Source organism: Cebus imitator, unplaced genomic scaffold (genome assembly GCF_001604975.1).
Source record: "Cebus imitator isolate Cc_AM_T3 unplaced genomic scaffold, Cebus_imitator-1.0 Scaffold444, whole genome shotgun sequence".
NCBI lineage: Eukaryota > Metazoa > Chordata > Mammalia > Primates > Cebidae > Cebus > Cebus imitator.
In genome coordinates, this window is record NW_016107759.1 from 73,951 (window position 1) to 94,970 (window position 21,020).

Consider the following 21,020-nt stretch of genomic DNA (forward strand, 5'->3'; position numbering starts at 1 on the left):
AATCAGCCAGCCTACTCTCCCTAGTGAAAGATTCTCCCCGGGGCCTGAAAACTTGGGAGAATAACTCCTCCCTTCTCAGGCTCGGTCCCAAGGAACAAGACCACGTGCACCAGCAGCATGGGTCAGCAAGCGAGCAGAAGCCAGAAAAGGGCAAGGACCCCCTGAAGATCAGGAGAGAGGCTGTCTAGGTACCACGGAGCAGTTACATCAGACTGGAACACACCCCATTTACCGGAGACTAGAGAGCCCCAGCCTCACCCTCACTAGGGGCAGACACCATTTTAGGCCTCAGCCAGTCTGCTCCCAGATGCTCATGAACACAGCATGTTGCTTCACACCACCTCGAATTGTTTGCTGGCACTCTCAGGGTTCGAACCAATAATAGAGCCTTGCACCTAATATCTCAGGTGGTAATCCAAGAGCGATATCTGCGTAACACCCCTCCTCCTCCACCCTCCATATCCAAGCGATCACCAAGGATACAAGCCGGCCAGGCAAGGTAGCTCATGCCTGTAAGCCCAGTACTTTAGGCGGCTGAGCCATGTGGATCACCTGAGATCAGGAGATCAAGGCTGGCCTGGCCAACATTGGAAAACCCTGTCTCTACTAGAAATTCAAAAATTAGCCAGGTGTGGTGGCAGGTGCTTGTAATCCCAGCTACTCAGGAGGCTGAGGCAGGAGAATCGCTTAAACCTGGGAGGCACAGGATGCAGTGATTCGAGATCACACCATTTCCCTCCAGCCTGGGCAACAAAGCAAGACTCTGTCTCAAAAAAAAGAAAACAAAAGAATTAGTATAGTTTTGTCACCAGCAAAGGGGCCTTGTCCCAGACCCCAACAACAGGATTTTGGATTTCACACGAAATGGAATTTATGGTGAGTCTCAGAGTCTAGTGATATTAGGAGAGTTTATTAGCCCCTACTAAGTGACAGAGCAGGGAGTCCTCAGAAAGCAAGAGGAGGAATGCACCTGTTTCAAAGAAAAAAAATATTTTTTGAGACAGAGTTTTACTGTAGTCACAATGACATGATCTCAGCTCCCTACAACCTCTGCATCTTAGGTTTAAGACTCTCCTGCTTCAACCTCCCAAGTAGCTGGGATTACAGGTGTGCACCACCATGCCCGACTAATTTTTTTGTATCTCTATTCCATTTTAATTTTTTTAATTTATTTTATTCCATCCCCATAGAGACTGCTAAAAATTGCCAGTGCTGACTATATTTCCAGTCATCATGGCGGGGTATTGGGAAAAGTTTTCAATTAGCAATAATCGCACCTTGGATAAACCTCATTGGTTACAATACTGCCACTGTGCAAATGCTGCTGTCCAACTCCTGGCCTCAAGTGACCTGCCCTCCTTGGCCTCCCAGTGTGCTGGGATTAAGTAATCACACCTGTGATCCCAGCACATTAACGTACAAATAGGATTACTTAATGTTTGTTTATATAGGTTATTAAGAACAGTGTTGCCTCTTATAAAGGATTGTGACCAGTTTGTGTCAGGCTATTAGTATTGTTACTTTTCTATGTCACTATTGATTTTAACAATAATTTAGGAATGTACTATTATCTTTAAAGTAAAACTTTTTAAATTAAGAATGCTTTTTGCTTTCTGGTATATATTTATAAGTTTTGGGTCTTTAGTTATTAACTTGTTCCTGCAACCATAAATATTTTATAACCAAAAGTGTTCAATCCCTAAATATATAATCCAACAAATTTAACGTGTGTGTGTGTGTGTGTGAGAGAGAGAGAAAGAGAGAGAGAGAGAGACAGGGTCTAACTCTGTCTCCCATGCTTGAGTGCAGTGGTGCAATCATGGCTGGCTCACTGCGGCCTCAAACTCCTGGGCTCAAGCGATCCTCCCACCTCAGCCTCCTGGGTAGCTGGGACCACAGGCACGTGCCACCATGCCAGCTAATTTTTATATTTTTTGTAGACATGGGGGTCTTGCTGTTTTCCCAGGCTGGTCTTGAACTCCTGATCTCAAGTGATCCTCCCGCCTTGGCCTTCCAGAGTGCTGGGATGACACTCATGAGCCCTGCACGCTGCCCAGATTTAGCTTTTTCTACAGCTTTTATTGAAAATAAAGTCACTACGGTTAAGATGTCTCTGATGGTTTTGCATTTTAAGTGCAAAGACTATGTTGAGTGAATTTTTCCATCAGTTGTAAAACGTGCATCCATGTTTATTTCATTCCTATGGTTTCCAATTAATTGTCCCTTCTTTCTTTTTAGAAACACAGGGGCTAGTGGGCTCCGTATCAGTTTGCATTTCCAGAACAATGGCGCTGAACACTCTGCGCTCCGACTTCAAGTGGTGCAGCGGGACGGCAACCAGAGGGCGCGCGTCCTCCGCCAGGGCTGTGAGCGCGAGGGCCCTGCAGTGCCTCCGGCCACCAGCAGAGGGCGCGCTGGAGCAGGTGGCATAACTGCCTAAGGGCCAAGCTCCTCTAACCATCAGAAGCCCGGCTTTACACAGGCTTACAGCTCAGATGTGACACGTGAGAGGGTCTTGGGGTTTACAGTTCTAGAAATCACATGTGAAAGGGTCTTGGTGCATGGAGTAGGCGTGGGGTGGGGGTTTGAATTCGTTAAAGTTAAAACAGTGCCTTCTGGAAAGATTCCCCCACGCCATGCCTGCAATCTATAAGGTGGCGCCTGGTCAGCCAGCCTTTACTTCTATTGAAACGCAGTGTGGAAATCAAGGGGGAGGTGATGCTTGGGTCTCCTTCCTCACCAGGCCACCTCCTCCCTGCACACGGCCACTCTCCCACCTGGGCTACTTTCCAGTCTCACTCACAATCGCTCTGAGCAACTGTGGAAAGAGAACAGCTGTGAAGCCTCTCCCTTGTCCAAGTCACTCTGCTGAGAGACCCGATAACTAGTCTCACTGAACCCTGGACCGCCCTGGGAAGAATACCTCTGCCCCTGTATTTCACACAAAGACTATGAGGCAGTCAGGCATGGTGGCTCACACCTATAATCCCAGCACTCTGGGAGACCGAGGCAGGTGGATCATGAGGTCAGGAGTTCAAGACCAGCCTGGCCAAGATGGTGAAACCATGTCTCTACTAAAAACACAAAAATTAGCCGGGCCTTGTGGCAGGGACTTATAATCCCAGCTATTCGGGAGACTGAGGCAGGAAATTGCTTGAACCCGGTGTCAGGTCTGCATATGCAAACCTGGAGCCTGAACGTCTGAAATCCTGCTTGCCTCCTGATCATCTCCCACCCCCCGCCTGCGTTTGCCATTGTCCCTGATTGCCCAGCAGAGCTTCCCCAGAGATGGTCCCTCACCCAACCCTGCCATCTTAACTGTTCTTAGGATAACGTGAATACCTCTCACCCATCCTGTCATCTTAACTGCTCTTCTGCCTCACCCCCAGCTGCCATTGTAACTAAACTTATGGTCATGTATACTCCTGGCCCCTACCCACCACTGTAACTGATCCTACTCCGTAACTTTCCACTGCCCACCCCAAACCTATAAAACCAACTCCTATCCCAATCCCCTTTGCTAATGACCTTTTCGGCCTTAGCCGACCTGCACCCAGGTGAATAAACAGCTATGTTGCTCACACAAAGCCTGTTTGGGGGGTCTCTTCATTCAAAGCGTGCATTTTCAACATCCAGGAGGCAGAAGTTGCAGTGAGCCGAGATCGCACCACTGCATTCCAGCCTGGGCAACACAGTGAGATTCCATCTCAAAAATAAAAATAAAAAACAAAGACTATGAGGCTAGCAGAGGCTGTGACCAAGCACATGACCCAAGCTTTGTCGGCAGTAGCTGAATTGGAACTAGGTTCTCATGTTCACAGGGCGCCATGATGGCCTCCTGATTACAAGATCCAAAGTGTGACTGGCACTTCCATTAACATGTACATATGTTTGTCTGCAATCTATGTATGAGCATTTTCATGCTCCAATTTTGCCAGGAGTCTCATATATTATCTTTTATCATAGTCACAAAACTCTGTGTTCTTCAGTATAAATACTTGTCTTTTTATAGTTGAAAGTTGGGGATGCAAGTGATTTTCCACACAGCCAGCAGCTAAAATATTCCAAATGTGTTTTTTACCATGCGTTGGGATTTACTCGGGGGGTTGGCAAAATATGAGGGAAATATTAGGGAAAGCTAGAAGATTATAGTCACTAACCCAAAAATACATAAAATTAGCCAGATAAATTTGAAAAAGTCCAGTTTCTTTGTGAGATAACAGCATGAAACATGTTATTTTTCATAAAATTTGAAATAAGTTGGGGACCTCTGCAGCTCAGCCACTGGCTGATGCACTGTCGCAAAGTTGCACTCCAACCTTCTCACTTCTGTGTCCTAATTTCTTCCCAGGTACTTCTGCTGAGTTTGAGCCTCAACAAGGAACTCAAGGAAGTGCCAAAGAAAACATTGAAGTATCTTTGCCTGCCTGGTTTGCAGGAGTAAAAGGACTGATAAAGTTCACTGTGGGTGAAAGCTACAGGCACTCTCTTGCTAACCCTAAACCCTGACTGACCCTGACCTCATGCCACTCCTCCCCATAATCCCTCAGGTATGTCCCGTTTCTGCTAAATTTTATCCTCCCAACTTCTAACTCTTAATACTCTAAATACAAACCAACCTATAGGCAATCCCATCCCCAATTTAATACTAAATTATACTAGGAAATGAAATCACAAGAACAGAAAGGCATAGATGAATGTCTAGCATAATTAAACAATTAATAATGCTTGACAAAATCACCATAAGTTGAAACTAAGACATATTTGAATGATTACAGACCATGATCACTCCATCTTTTCTCAGAAAATCAAGCTGGTTTTGCATACTAAAGCCATCCCTGCAAATAAACATCAACTAAGCAGAATGAAGAAACCCAGGTAATCACCTCCATAGATGCAGGAAGCACTTTCCACAAAGCCAACACCATTTCATCATATAAACAACCAACAAACTAGGGATAGGAATTTCTGTTAACACAGCAATCAGCCTCTACACCAAACCCATACCTAGAACCATCTCCATTGTTAGGGCCATATATGACAAAAACACAGCTAACATCATAAACAAGGGGGAAAAGTGAAAAAGCTCTTCCTCTAAGATCTGGAACAAGTGTGGCTACTTCTACCACTTTTATTCAACATAGTACTGGAAGAGCAGTTAGACAGGAGAATGCAATAAAAAGCACCCAAATCGGAAAAAAGGAAGTCAAACTGTCTCTGTTTGCAGGTGAAATGATCACATACATATAGAGAGAAAACCCTAAAGATTCTACCAAAAAAAACTACTAGAAATAATAAATAAATTTACTAAAGTTGAAAGACACAATATCAAGATACAAAAATGAGTAGCACACCCAGGCGCCAATAGTGAAACACCTAAGAAAGAAATCAAGAGAGCTACTTCATTACAGTAGCTACTACCTCCACCAAAAAATGATACCTAGACATGAACTTAACCAAAAAGGTGAAACATCCCACAATGAAAACTATGAAACATAGATAAAAGCTATTAAAGCAGACACAAGTAAATGGAAGGATATCCCATGTCCAAGCACTAGAAGAATATTGCTAAAATATCTGTATCACCCAGTGGGATCTACAGAATGAGCACAATCCTGTTAAATTACAAAAGACATTCTTCATAGGAATAGAAAAAAAAAGTCCTAAAATTTACATAGACATGCAAACTACCTTAGACAAAAGAATCTTGTGTAAGAAGAAAAAAGCTGGAAGCATCACACTACCTAATTTCAAAACATACTGCAAACCTATAGTAGCCAAAACAGCATGGAACTGGCACAAAAAAAGGGGCTGGGGAGAGATAGATAGAGATAGACGGATGACAGACAGACAGATATAGACAAATGAAACAGAATAGAGAACTCAGAAATAATTTCATGCATTTACTGTCTACTAATTTTTAACAAAGGCATCAAGAATACACCTTCAGGAAGGACAGTCTCTTCAATAAACTGTGCTAGGAAAAGACAACACCCCCATGTACAAGAATAAATCTAGACCACTATCTTACCATATACAAAAATCTACTCAAAATAAAGATTTAAATGGAGGACGTGAAACTACAAAACTACCAGAGAAGAAAAAATAGGATAAATGCTTCATGAAATTGGTTAGGACAAGGGATTTTCAAATAGACATCAAAAGCACAAGCAGCAAAAGCAAAAACAGACAAATGCAATTACATTAAATGTAAAAGCTTCTGCCAAGCAGAGGAAGCAATCAGTAGCATGAAGAAACAACCCAGAAAATGGAAGTATTTGCAAACTATGCATGAGGCAAGGAGTTAATACACAAAACATACAACGAACTCAAACTACTCAGAAGCAAAAATACAAATAATCTGATTTAAAAATCAGAAAAAGATTTATCCCAAACCTTTGTTCCCCACCATTATTTCCGCATCTTTTTCCCAATCCCTTTGGCCTGCTCCCTCGTCACCCTTTCTCTTCCTCCATCTATCCCAAAACTTTTTCACCACTTTTCCCCACTGTCATTTCAAAAAGCCTTTTCTATGCTCCCACTCACTACTGTTTTCACCATTGATCTACCCAAAGACTTCTCTTCACTGTTCTTTCCCACCGTCTTTTCTCCCTTGCCCTGGCCGCCTTCTTTTTCCCTCCTGCTCTCGTCACCCTCTTTTGCTCCTTCATCTACACAAAAACATTTCCCCCATCTTTTCTCAAAGCCTTCCCCCCACTCCGGCTGCTCACCACCTCTTTTCTCCTCCATATCCCCAAAGCTGTTTTCCCCATCGTCTTTTCCCCTCCCTCCTTACCGCCCTCTTTCCCTTCTCAACCTACCCAAAAACATTTACCCTCCTCTTTTCACAAACCCTCTCCTCCTGCTTGCCACCCTTTTGTCCTCCAGACGCCCCACACTATTTCCCCATCGACTTTTCCCCTCCCTTTCCCCACTCCCGCTCGCCACCCTCTTTCTCCCTCCATCTACTTAAAAACTTTCCTCCTCGTCTTTTCACAAAACCTTCTCTCCCTCCCGTGCACCACTCTTCCCTCTCCCTCTCCTCTTCTTCTCCCACTTGCCACCCTCTTCCGCCCACCTCCATCTACCCAAAATCATTTTAACCACCGTCTTCTTTCCCTCCCTTTCTTTTCTTCCAGCTGTGTTTTTGCAAATCTTCTCTCCCTCCTGCTCATCCCCGTTCCCCGCTCACCACCATCTTTTTCTTCTTCCCACTTGCCAGAGTGAGACTCCATTTCAAAAAAAAGAAAAAAGGAGAGACTGTTAAGTGTGCCTAGATATCTTCTTAAGTCATCTATTTTCTGTTTTCTACATATCTTGAAAGGCGGTGATTGTCTAGGCGGGTGATTATCTAGGTTGTAAAAATAAAACATACTTCCTCTTCCCTTAAATATAAAACAGCATTGTGGGATTGGTGCTTTTTTCTTGGATCACTGTTCAGAAGGAGGGTCAGCCGCCAGACAACCACGTTTTTGCTGTCATGAAAGGCAAGAGAAAATGTACAGCTCCATTTACCCCATGGACAAAAAGACTCAAATGATGACACAACTTAGCAGCCAAATTCCTATCAAGTACAGACTTTGGACATACTGATCCCTCTCCACCTGCAACCGCGAACATGCACTTTGAGTGACGTCACTCGAAATTACCCTGCCCAGACATAAACATGGGAGCCACCAAAAAATTACACACTCTTCATTGATTCTTTGAAGGGCAGTTCCACTAGGCCCTCTGGGCTTTCTCTGCATCATCAGAGGCAGTGCAGCTCTGCCCTTTACCTTCCTGCAGTTTGTCTCCTCTTTCCCATGATCTCAGAGGAACTTTGTCTCAGGCCAACTGTTTGTTCCTGGGGCTCCTTCATTTCCCCTAAAAATCACTTATTCCCCCTCTAAGTTGCCTCCATCTCCATCCATCTCCATCTCTCCTGAAAAGAGAGTGCCCCTTAAGCATCGACCATCTGACCCTTCTTGCAGTCTCATTTTTTTGGTGGCTCCCATGTTTATGCCTGTTCTATGCTATTCTTCTACTGTTGAGCTGTCTGTTGTTGGTTCATTTCTGCAGTGAACTTTTAGAGTGGAAAGTGAAAACTTTCCTTCCAGCCATACAATAGAATTATAAAGCAGAAAAGTTTAGACAGAATTTCCCGTTTAAGTGCCAAAACTTCATACTCCATTTCTGATACAGAGCACAAAGGCTAAAAAAAGACAAACTTATTATTGACCCAAAGATTTGTTGACATTCCATTAAGCAAACACCAACCTATTGAATTTGCATAATGTAAATGGTAGATTTTTTTTTTTTTTTTTTTTTTTGACGGAGTTTCGCTCTTGTTACCCAGGCTGGAGTGCAATGGCGCGATCTCAGCTCACCACAACTTCCGCCTCCTGGGTTCAGGCAATTCTCCTGCCTCAGCCTCCTGAGTAGCTGGGATTACAGGCATGCACCACCATGCCCAGCTAATTTTTTGTATTTTTAGTAGAGACGGGGTTTCACCATGTTGACCAGGATGGTCTCGATCTCTTGACCTCGTGATCCACCCGCCTCGGCCTCCCAAAGTGCTGGGATTACAGGCTTGAGCCACCGCGCCCGGCAATGGCAGATATTTTTATACTTCTTGTGCTAATAAATCATTTCTCTAACGTTTTTGGTAAAACCCAATATTCATAATAAAATCCAGAGCCATGAATTGTTTTAAATAATTTCTTCTTATGTGTGATTACAAGTATACCTCTAGAAAAAGTTAGTATACTCTCATACAAGCTAATTTTTCCGAGGAAAAAACCAACTGTGGAAACTCCCAGAAACACAATAGTGATAAGCATCCACAGAATGCCGAGAAAGTCATGCTCAGGATACAAATAATCAGGTGGAAAACTGATCACCTGGCATAATAATAGTTGAAATAATGAAACGGTCAATGACATTTACAATATTTCAGTAAAAACTGATAATCTTTAGACACCATCAACCTCCTCCAAGGGGTAACCACACCCCGCAGGTATCACCAGGGGATTCCACTGCTTCAAAAAAGATTGGAAGTTACCAGTATCATGTTTCTGCATGGCTGGTATTATTTTTTGGCATTCCAAATGTAGAGTGTGTTTTTATTTATTTATTTATTTATTTGATGTAAAGCAGGCACAATCAATTTTTTGTCTTCCCTGGGCAATATTAAAAGAAGGAAACTTGTCTTAGGTCACACATAAAATACATTAACAATAACAATAGCTGATGATCTAAAAAAAAAAAATCACAAAAAGGCCAGGCATGGTGCCTCATGCCTGTAATCCCTGCACTTTGGGAGGCTGAGGCTAGTGAATCACCTGAGGTCAGGAGTTCCAGACCAGCCTGGCCAATATGGTGAAACCTCATGTCTACCAAAAATACAAAAATTGGTCAGGCGTGGTGGCAGGCACCTGGAATCCCAGCTACTCAGAAGGCTGAGGCAGAAGAATTGCTTGAACGAGGGAGGCAGAGGTTGCAGTAGGCCAAGATCATGCCATTGCCCTCCAGCCTGGGAGACTTTGTCTGAAAAAAAAAAATCACCAAAAAAAAATTTTTTTTTTAATTTTTTGAGAGTGTCCTACTCAGTCGCCCAGACTAGAGTGCAGTGGTGCAATCTTGGCTCACTGCAACCTCCGCCACCTGGGTTCAAGCCATTCTCTTGCCTCAGCCTCCTGAATAGTTGGCATTACAGGCACCTGCCACCATGCCTGGCTATTTTGTGTATTTTTAGTAGAGACAGGGTTTCACCATGTTGGTCAGGCTGGTCTGAAACTCCTGACCTCAACTGATCCACTGGTCTCAGCCTCTCAATTACAGGCATGAGCCACCACACTTGGCCTGTCATTTCTTTATATTTAGATAACATAAGGACTTTAAGGACTTTCTCCTTTGGGTAATCAATGATCTGCGCCATACACTTATTATAAAACAAAGAACAATACAGTCCTCATTCACATCCTGGTCATGTCACTCCTGGTGACTCCTGCATTGCAAACCTCCCAGCAGGTGCAGCCCTTTCTTCTCCATCTGATGGGCTTCTCAGCTCCCATCACACTGACTGGACACAGACTCCCTAGAGGCAGCCCCCAAGAGCAGAAGACACAGATGACTCAGAAGTTCCTAAAAAGTCATCAAACCAGATGACACAAAACTCAAATGACATTTCACTTTGTTTTGGTTTATTCTGTTCAAGACAAGACTGCAGTAGGCATCCAACTAATCTTTTTTGGAATCTTTTGTAGAGATGGGGTTTGTCTCTGATGTCCAGGCTAGTCTTAAACTCCTGGACTCAGGTGATCTGCCCATCTTAACCCCCCAAAGCACTGAAATTACAGGCCTGCACTGTGTAATTTGCTGTGTGACACAGCCCAATAGCAAAGAAGAAACACCACGGGTCCAGCGTCTACTCACATGGGTGGATTGATGGCTGGGAAACCCCAGGAGGACCTAAAAGAGCAGTCAGGGCACCTGCATGTCCTGGTCCTCTCAGGGCACCCTGAGGTGGCCAGGACAGAGGCGGGGTGGCTTAGGGCTGGGGGATGGAATGGGATGGGGATGCGGTGGAACGTGAGTTGGGGAGGGAAGGGGAGGGAGGGGAAGCGGAGATGTCAGGAACCTAGAGGAGGGGGTCTGGGAAAGGATTCTGCTCAAACTAAGTCTTCAAGGGTGAGAGGTAGGTTCAGCTACAAGTGGGGAGAAAGTCTACCAGGGAAGCCACAGGACACTTGGGGCAAGAAAGCGGGAGACTCAAGAGCAATTAGATGGAGACCAGGGCTCTGGTTTCCACCACACCTTCTCCTGTCTGGGCGCTGCCGAAGTAACCCTGGGGCTTATGCACCCTCTCCACCAATCCCCAACCCCGGAACGTGATGCTTCACAGTAGACATTCCACAGAGCACCCGCGTCCTCCAATGCCCCTCCCCCATCTCAGCCCTCAGCGCGACTTTGCCCAAGGCTCTCTGGAACCTTTGCAGACCTGATTTCTGGTCTTCCCCACCAGCTCCCTGTTCCTGCTTCTGGGTGGCTACTTTCTTCCTGAGCCCCCAGGGTTTCTCATGGTCAGTCTTGGCTGCAAAACATAAAAAACAAATGATGGCGGGATGGCAGGAAGAACCTCACACATAAGCAGAGTGGGAGGCTCTACAGCTCCCTCTCAGCCATTCATATTCTAAGCAAAAAAACATCAGGAGGATGTGGAAAGTCCCAACAGTAAACCATCTCCATCACATCCACGCAGCCATCGTCCATCATCCTGTATCTCGGGAACAAATGTTGGAGCTACACTGGTTTTAAGCATGCATGGTACATTTACAAAAATTAACCCGACTTATTTTGTTCATCAAGCAAATCTCAATATATTTCGGACAAATCCAATCACACAGCAGGTTTCTGATCACAGAATTGTGTTACAAGTCAATAATTAAAAGCTAACCAAAAATTACTATATGCTTAGAAATTCAAAGTGCCCTTATAAGATATCAGCAGAATAAAGAATCCAAAATGAAACAAGACTGCGTTTATACTCAGTGAGAAGACCATAACATGGCAATCAAATGTCTCCCTCTGGCCTGGGAATTCCACTGTATGGCACAAGGTTGTGTGGTCTCAAATGACCCCTAACCTAGACATGTTAACATCTGAAACAGGGTGATGATGTCACTTATCTATATTATCTTACTGCCTGTGAAGGTGGACTTTTAATTCTGAACCCTAATGAGGGGGAGAAAACCAACTTGACTCTCATGGTTGAGCTCCCAGGGATGTCCAAGGAATCTCTGCATTTCAAGAGACAAAGATCAACAGCCTCTCTGCTGAGGGATTTGGCCAAAATACCCAGAGGGTTTGGCAGCAGTATGAGTGATGGGTAGGGAGTGTCAAACAGGTGGGCAGGACCCAGGGGTCTGGTGACCAGGTCAGACCCGCCACTGTCCATTATGTTTCCTGGCCCTGTCCCCAGCTCAACTTCCCAAAGGCCTGCCTCTGCCTGATCGCACAGAGTGCTCAAACTCACTCAGGCCTGTCGCAGCTGAAAACCACTGCTTTAAATCTCCTTACAATTTACAATGCAGTAAAGTTATTGTAAACGGCAAATATTCTACTCATGCTACAAATGGAAAGCCAATGCCTTTACCATAAGTAGAAAGACAGCCCTGAGACACAAGGAAAACAAAAACAAAACAGGGATAACACAACTATGGCATTCAATTCTATTCGTATGCTGTCACCTTCATAAAGAACTCCAGATTGCGTTTGTCTTGTTGTAAAAGGAGAAACCAAGTGAGTGTTGAAGTCAGATTAGCCCAAAAGTAAATGGCTAATGATGTCCATGGAGGGTTGCTGGGGTCACCTTGATTATAGCCCAAGCAGAGACAGGGCAAGGAAGGAGATGTGAGAAGAGTTTGGGGCCTCCAACCAGGGAGGTGATTCCTGCAGCCCAGGAAAGGCTCCCCAAAGCCAGGTTCAACCTCCCTTGCAGGCAGGTCCCTCATAGAGGCAGGGCCAGGCACCTTAGATCTGAGACCAGCTGTGCTGCTGACCAGCTGCGTGACCCTGGGCTGCTTTCCTTCCACACAATGGGAGTGTCAATGGCTATGTCAAAGGCTGTCTGAGGATAGGACGAAGCAACCTGTTGAGCACCAGTGTACCGAGTGCCATCACCTCCCAAGAACATCTTTCCTTCCAGAGCTGGCACCTTGGAAGGTCCTTGGCCACTAAAGACAGTGATGATGATAACAGCAGCAAATCATCATTTACAGATGTTAAGAGAGAGCCAGGGGGTAGGGCTCCTAGGTCCTTGATAAGGATGAGGGTATGAGGACTCCTGGGGACAGCTGAGTGAGTCCTGTAGGTCTTCTGGGTTCCCAGGGCTCAGGTCTGTCTTCAGTGGCATTGGGCCTAGGCTGGGATGCTGGGGCAGCCATTGGAGCATCAGCAGGACAAACAGCCACAGAGGCAGTGGATACATCGGAGGTGGCAGGTGTAGGATCATCTGTCCACCAAGTAGAGTCACCAGGCCTGGCTGACCACTGCCCCCACAGATAATGCCCTGTCCCTTGCCTCACACTTTGCCAGAGCAGCAGCTGGCACCTGGGGCCTCACAGAGCATAACTCCAAGACCTCTGAGTCCTGGTCATTGAATGGGCACTTGAGTCACCCAAGGCCACTGGAACAAGGAGGAAGAATCAGGCCCCACGGAGTTTTGGGACAGTGTTTAGCACAGGAAAGTGCACAGGATGCATGCACGACACAGGGGAACTGTTGGTGTGGGAGCCAATATTTTATGACCTCCAGCCCTAATCTGAGCACTCTCACCTGTGCAATCTGAAAGAAATAGGAGACTTGCAGGAAAGATAGTGCCTGGATTTAACTTAAAGGAACTAAAATTTTGAATGTTCACACTCCTGACATCCTTCCATATCAACTCTCTCAATGCTCCCATCTTCACTATCATACAAGGTAACTGAGGCAGTCAGATTTACTAACTCAATGTCACTCAGCTGATACTGAGTTCCTGCTGATCACACCTGAACAAACTGCTTTTTCTGAAGTTTATCTTGTTTGGTCATGCTGCTGCTGATTTTGTGCAGCTCTGGGACAAACTCCACCTGGTTGAGGATAAAGCAAATCTGAGGTGACTCAGTCCTGCTGTCATTTCCCATCACTTCCCCACTGTCCTCCTCTGCCCCTTCACAGTCTCCCACACAGGCTGACACCATGTGGTGGCCCTAATGGAGTCCACCGAGTATTTCAGGTTCTCCTCTGGGCCCCTTGAAGGTGGAGGTAGTTATGGGATTTGCTTTGACTCAGGAGATGTGAGTGGAAGTGAAGTGTGTCACCTCGAGTCAAAAGAGTTGGGAGCCATTGAGACTGGCCACTCTCTCCTTCATCTCTTACAGCCGCTGAAGGTCCCAAATGGAGGCTGCTCCTTTATTCTGGTGGCAGATGAGGGGATGTGGAGCACAGGGCCCAGGAGCACCATGGAGGATGTGCAGCATGAGCAGACAAAGAGCCTTCAGTGTTGTAATTTCCATTGTTTTGGGCTCTTTGTTACCTACAGTGATACCTAGTCCATCCTAGCAGGCACACACCATCTATTCCACGCACTGTGAAGCAGACTTGCCTACCATTAGAACATGAACTGATTGTCAGGCACACGTAGGCTTCAGTTCCAGCTCTGCCTCTTATTAACTGCAACCTTGGGCGTTTAACTTTCAGTCTCTAAGCCTCAGTTCCAACTCTCTAAAATGGATTGGCTATATTATCTCAGGTTGTGAAGAGAATTAAATGAAATAAAAATGCATGTAGGTGCACACGAATGTTCATTGCAGCACTGTTTACAATAGCAAAGACCTGGAACCAGCCCAAATGCCCATCGATGATAGATTGGACAGGGAAAATGTGGTACATATACACCATGGAATATTATGCAGCCATCAAAAATGATGAGTTCGTGTCCTTTGTAGGCACATGGACGAACCTGGAAACCATCATTCTCGGCAAACTGACACAAGAACAGAAAATCAAACACTGCATGTTCTCACTCATAGGTGGGTGTTGAACAATGAGAACACATGGACACAGGGAGGGGAGCACTACACACTGGGGTCTGTTGGGGGGAAATGGGGAAGGGATGCAGAGTGGGGAGGTGGGGAGAGATAGCATGGGGAGAAATGCCAGATATAGGTGAAGGGAAGGAAGGCAGCAAATCACACTGCCATGTGTGTACCTATGCAACAATCTTGCATGTTCTTCACATGTACCCCAACACCTAAAATGCAATTAAAAAATAAAATAAAATAAAAATAAATAAATAAAAATGCATGTAGTGCATTGAGCCCAGGGCCTGGCACACACAGTGAGTACTCAGCATTAGCCACGTAGCTTCAGAATGCATGTTGATTGTCAATACCCAGACAACACAGGAAAGTATTACAAGAAGAGAAAAGTAAACTTATTTGCATATGTATTCTTTCAATCTTTATTTTTAAACAGATAGAATAAAACTATGGGCCAGGCACAGTGGCTCACACCTGCAATCCCTGCACTTTGGGAGGCCACGGTGGGCAGATCATGAGGTCAGGAGTTCAAGATCAGTCAAGCTAATATGGTGAAATCCTGTCTCTACTGAAAAGTGCAAAACTTAGCCAGGCATGGTGGTGTGGACCTGTAATGCCAGGTACTCAGGAGGCTGAGGCAGGAGAAGCACTTGAACCCAGGGTGGCAATGGTGGCAGTGAGCTAAGTTCACAACACTGCACTTCAGCCTGAGCGACAAAGTGAGACTCTGTCTCAAAAAATAATAAACCACGTGTATTTTTTCATAGCCAGCGTTTTTCTCTTAAATAGTATATCATTAAAACATTTTTGGCTCAAAAACAAAAGATCATTTTTGAGATTATCATTTTAAATGACAAGATAATGCTCAATTTAATGAGTAATTTAGTTATTACTATTGAACTTTTTGTAGATTGCAATGAGCATTCAAAACAAATAAAGTAGAATAAAAATATGTATTATGGGTTGTAAATATGACTTTGTTAAGTCTTTTATTCAGAAATATAGAACATATATACGTAATATAGAATGTATTTATTATGAGTCATGTTAAAAAATAGTTTAGAAGCTGCTGATTTGTTTCCTTTTCAAATTTTTCAGGATAATTTTTTTTTTTTTTTTTTTACAAGAGTCTCGCTCTGTGCCCAGGTTGGAGTGCAGTAGCACAATCTCAGCTCATTGCAACCTCTGCCTCCTGGGTCCAAGCAATTCTCCTGTCTCTGCATCCTGACTAGCTGGGACTACAGGCATGCACCACCATGCCTGGCTAATTTTTGTATTTTTACTAGAGACGATGTTTCGCCATACTGGTCAGTCTGGTCTTGAACCCCTAAGCTCAAGTGATCCACCCTCCTCTGCCTCCCAACATGCTGGGATTACAGGCATGAGCCACCACACCCAGCCTAAATTTTGCAGGATAATAAGTAACCTTTAGGCAAATCTCACCCCTATAATCCCAGGCTTTTGGAGGATGAGGCAGGAGGATTGCCTGAGGTCAGGAGTTCAATACCAGCTTGACCAACATAGCAAAACCCCGTCTCTACTAAAAATACAAAAACTAGCCAGATGTGGTGTCACATGCTTATAGCTCCAGCTACTCGGGAGGCTGAGACAGAATTGCTTGGACTCAGGAGGCAGAGGTTGTGGTGAGCCAAGATTGCACCACTGCACTCCAGCCTGGGCAAGACAGCAAGACTCAGTCTCAAATAAATAAATAAATAACCTTTTTAAGTATCATTGGGCACTTGTCTGGTTGTTTTTTTTTAGGCTAACATGCAGCAGTGATTCTTTTTGAGTTTCTGACACAAGATAGCAGTTTTTATCGAAATAGTCAACTACTCTGCCCCATCCCTAAGACACTGGTATGGAAGGAAAAAGGAGGAAAAAGCCAGTACTGTGACTGCCTATGCTTCCCCCAGCATGGCCCCCTGTGAGACGTGGGGCAGCTGAGGCCAGGAACTGTTTAAAGGTGCCAGGCCCCGTCTGTCTACGCTCACTCACCTTCCTCAGGTATTCGCACGGGGAATGGCACTGACTTTACGTGCTGTTGCTGCAGTTCCTTGGTGAGCTGGCCCTGGTCATGGGACAGGAACTGTGGGGTCAGGACTATAGAGGGCTTCACCACCTACACAATAGGACCAGAAACTCATGATGTGTGCCAATTTATTAGGTAATTAAATATTTTAAAAAGTTTCTTGAATTAGTGGGAAAACAAGGTGATGCTTGAGCCTATAGTGGTCAAGAGCATGGGGGCCTCAGAAAAGGTCAGAAGCAAGTTCAAATCCCTATACTTTGAATTTCTACTTCATGTCATGCAAAATTACTTTACCGCCTTTCACCTCAGTTTCCTTCTGTGTGTAATGGGAACAATAAATTTCATTCCTCATTCAGTTTCTGTCAAGGATTCATGAGATAATATCTCTAAAACATCCAACTCATTTAGATGTATCATCATTTCTGTCATAACCAGTGGAATAAATTTCACTATTATTGTATATAGAGTTCTGTGCCAAAACCTACAAAAAAAAAAGAAAGAAAGAAAGAAAATCTCACCTTTAAAAAGTGTCAGTGATTTGTCATTTTTATATTATTAATCATAACCATATTTAATCACAAAAAGTCTTGTACATGGCAGGTGCTCAATAAACACATGTGGAATCAATGCATGTGGGCTCCGCAGCCACACTGTTTAGGTCCTATTTGGCCTCCACCACTTATGAGCTGAGTGATCTGAGCAAGATAATTCACCTCTTTATGCCTCTGTTTCCTTCGCTATAAAATACGGATAATAAGAATCCCTAGCTCCTTAGGTTGTTGCCAGGGGTGAATAATTTGGCACATGGTAGGGGCTTTTTAAACATTAGCTGGGATGATCTTCTTCCAAATCTTCCATTTCAGAGCCACAGATGAGGCCACAGTGCCACCTCGTGACCCTAGAGTGTAAGTACACATGATCACCAATAGGCTCTCTCTCCACCACAGGTCCCGGACTGGCTAGTTACTGCCTGGATGTTTCTGCTGCATCTGCCTTCTCAGGGCTCACTTAAAGACTTTTGTATTTTCCTCCTCGCATTCCTGCAGATGCGGTTCAGGTTGCCTGGCACAGGTGGGTGATTCACAAGGCACGTCCTGGCCCTGCTGGCTGGGGAGCTGCAGGGGTCTGGTCCCTTGGGTAGAGCTGGTGATCATGAGGCTCCCACCATGACATGGCTGCCACACTGTGCCCTGCTCACTCTTCCCCCCAACTACCGCAGTTGTAAGAGGCAACCCTAGAGCATGGAACCCTGCTGCCTCCCCACCAAAGCTCCCCTAGGCGCATGCAAGACACCAAGTCTTCCCTACGGTCCCCTCTAAGCACCCCAGCACCCCGTTTCCAATACCCTGTGCTGCTTTAGTCCCCAACGCTAGGGCCTCACTCCAGGCCATTCCCTCCTTGCTGTCCTGAATGGAGAGGACCCTGACCTCCGTGGGGCCCTGTGGAGCACACACACACATCCCCAGGGGAGCCAGTCTTGGCCCCCACAGCATGAGAACTTCCCTGGAGACCCTGGAAGGTCATGTCAGAGACTCCGGGCTCACCTTCGGCCCTGTGGTCCTATCGTCAAGTCCCAGGCAGATGTAAGCCATGGGAGATGCACAGGGTGCCTTGTCTGGGCAGAGCAGGGGCTCAGGTGCCTCCTTCCCTGAGTGATTTGCCCTCCTTTCTCCTTGTGGCTGGATTAGGTGAAGCTGTGTCCAAAGTGGGGGGTAAAGAAGGACAGGGGACCTAAGGGGTGAGGAGAGCCCATCTTCCTGCTGCCTTGAGGGCCCGAACTGAGACCCTGAGAAGAAGGGGCTGGGGGAAACCGAACCCTGAGCTGCACTAGGGTTAGGTACAGTGTGGACTTGGCCTCTCCACACTCTGCCCCAGGGCCAGAGCTGCCAGTGGGGGCTGCTCCTGGTAGGGCAGCTTTGTAGCCACAGGGCCAAACGATGGGGCAAAGGCAGAGCTGCGGGCAGGCCAGCGAGGTTCGTGACCCCCTCCCCACTCAGGTGAGCATACCTTCACTGCTTACTTTCTACCTGGATAGACATTCTGCTTACCTGGCCAACACAAAGTTCATCCAGCCTCCTGGCTTTCTCCAACACCAATGGTGGGATGCAACAATTACAAAGCAATGATTCCAAGAAGATAAATTCAGTCATCTTCTTGCCTGACCATTATGTGGTCACATCCCATAGGAAACCAGACAGTTGTGCCTGAAACTAATACACACAACCTCCCCGACCTCCTCAAACCCCCACCCTCATCTGTGTGAATGTGTGCGGGCGGGCAAGTTGCATGCTGTTCCTTCAACAGCCTCCCTTGAGATCTTCCCTTGGGCAGACTCTGGGCCAGTCACTGGAAATTAAACCGCATCCCAGCACCTGGGAGTGAGTGCCTGATGTTCACAGTCCACAGGATGAATGGTACAGGCCTAGGGCCAGAACAGTGGCTCCCCCACCAGGAAACCTGATGCTTTGGAAGCTGAAGAGGGAGGCTCATTTGAGCCGAGCAGTTCAAGTGTGCAGTAAGCTATGATCATGCTGCTTGCACTCCAGCCTTGGTGACAGAACAAGATCCTATCTCTTTAAAAAATGAAATAAATTAAATAAATTTAAAAATAAAGGTAGAGGCCTGCCCCCAGCCTCACTCAGGACCTAAATCTGGTGGGCTTGAGCCAACTTCCAGTATTCAGAGAATTTTTAAAGAATCATTAGGACAAATAGGTAACGCATACTGGACTTAAAACCTAGATGACGGGTTGATAGGCACAGCAAACCACCATGTCCCACATATCCCCCATGCAACAAATCTACATGTTCTATACTTGTATCCAGGAACTTAAAGTAAAATTTTAAATTAAAAAAAAGTAATCAGGCCGGGCGCGGTGGCTCACGCCTGTAATCCCAGCACTTTGGGAGGCCGAGGCAGGCGGATCACGAGGTCAAGAGATCGAGACCATCCTGGCCAACATGGTGAAACCCCGTCTCTACTAAAAATACAAATAATTAGCTGGGCATGGTGGCACGTGCCTGTAATCCCAGCTACTCAGGAGGCTGAGGCAGGAGAACTGCTTGAACCTGGGAGGCAGAGGTTTCAGTGAGCCGGGTTCGCACCACTGCACTCCAACCTGGGCAGCAGAGCGACACTCAACCTTGGGAAAGAAAAGGAGGTGGGAGATACAAGACAATTGCTTCCTGTCTTTCTTGCTCTCTGCCATGTGAGGATACAAGAAGATGGCCCTCTGTGAGCCAGGAGGTGGCCCTCTCCAAGAACCAACGATGCTGACACCCCAATCTTGGCCATCTAGCCTCCAGAACTGGGAGAAATCAGTGTTTGTTGTTTAAGCCACCCAGTCTATGGCATTTTGCTAAAGCAGCCCAAACAAAGACACTGCCACAATCATAATGATATCCCCCTACGTTTCCTTCTAAATGCTTTCAAAGTTTTTTGTTTGTTTGTTTTGAGACAGAGTCTCAGTCTGTCACCCAGGCTGCAGTGTGCAGTGGCATGATGTTGGCTCACTGCAACCTCCACTTCTGACTACAAGAGATTCTCCTGCCTCACCCTCCCAAGTAGCTGAGACTACAGGCGCAAGCCACCACACTCGGCTAATTTTTTCTATTTTTAGTAGAGATGGGGTTTCACCATATTGGCCAGGCTGTTCTCAACTCCTGATCTCATGATCCGCCCACCTCAGCCTCCCAAAGTGCCGGATTACAGGCGTGAGCCACCACGCCCAGCCTGCTTTCAAGGTTTTGCCTTTCACAACTAGATATTTTTTTTTTTTTTTTTTTTTTTTTGAGACGGAGTTTCGCTCTTGTTACCCAGGCTGGAGTGCAATGGTGCAATCTCGGCTCATCGCAACCTCTGCCTCCTGGGTTCAGGCAATTCCCCTGCCTCAGCCTCCTGAGTAGCTGGGATTACAGGCACGCGCCACCATGCCCAGCTGATTTTTTATATTTTTAGTAGAGACGGGGTTTCACCATATTGACCAGGATGGTCTCGATCTCTTGACCTCGTGATCCACCCGCCTCGGCCTCCCAAAGTGCTGGGATTACAGGCTTGAGCCACCGCGCCCGGCTACAACTAGATATTTAAACAACTGGCTTTTATTTTTGATATGATGCGAACTAGGGATCTAGTCATATTTACTTTGCTTATGGATAATCAACTGTGCAGACATCATTTGTAGAATATTCTGTCCTTTCCCCAATAATCTACAAGGCAACTTCTGTCTCATTTGAAGTTTCCATGTGTCATGGGTCTTTTGCTGGGTTCCTCTTCCAGTGGCTGATTTGTGCATCCCCTGGAAACTTCCCTGTCCTAATTCCTTTGCCATCATAGTACGCACACAAATCTTCAACCTTCCATTATCCACTGACCTCTATGACATTCTTATGCTTTGAAAATATCTTCATTTAAGTTCTGCTAGAAGC

At 45.7% G+C, this 21,020-nt stretch overlaps 1 non-coding gene across 1 annotated transcript; it reads right to left on the reverse strand.

The window, feature by feature from the left end:
- Positions 1-1,181: 1,181 nt before the first annotated feature.
- On the reverse strand, positions 1,182-1,322 carry LOC119468528. Its single transcript, XR_005197223.1, has one exon. It is a non-coding gene; the product is annotated as a U4 spliceosomal RNA (small nuclear RNA).
- Between the last annotated feature and the right edge of the window lie 19,698 nt (positions 1,323-21,020).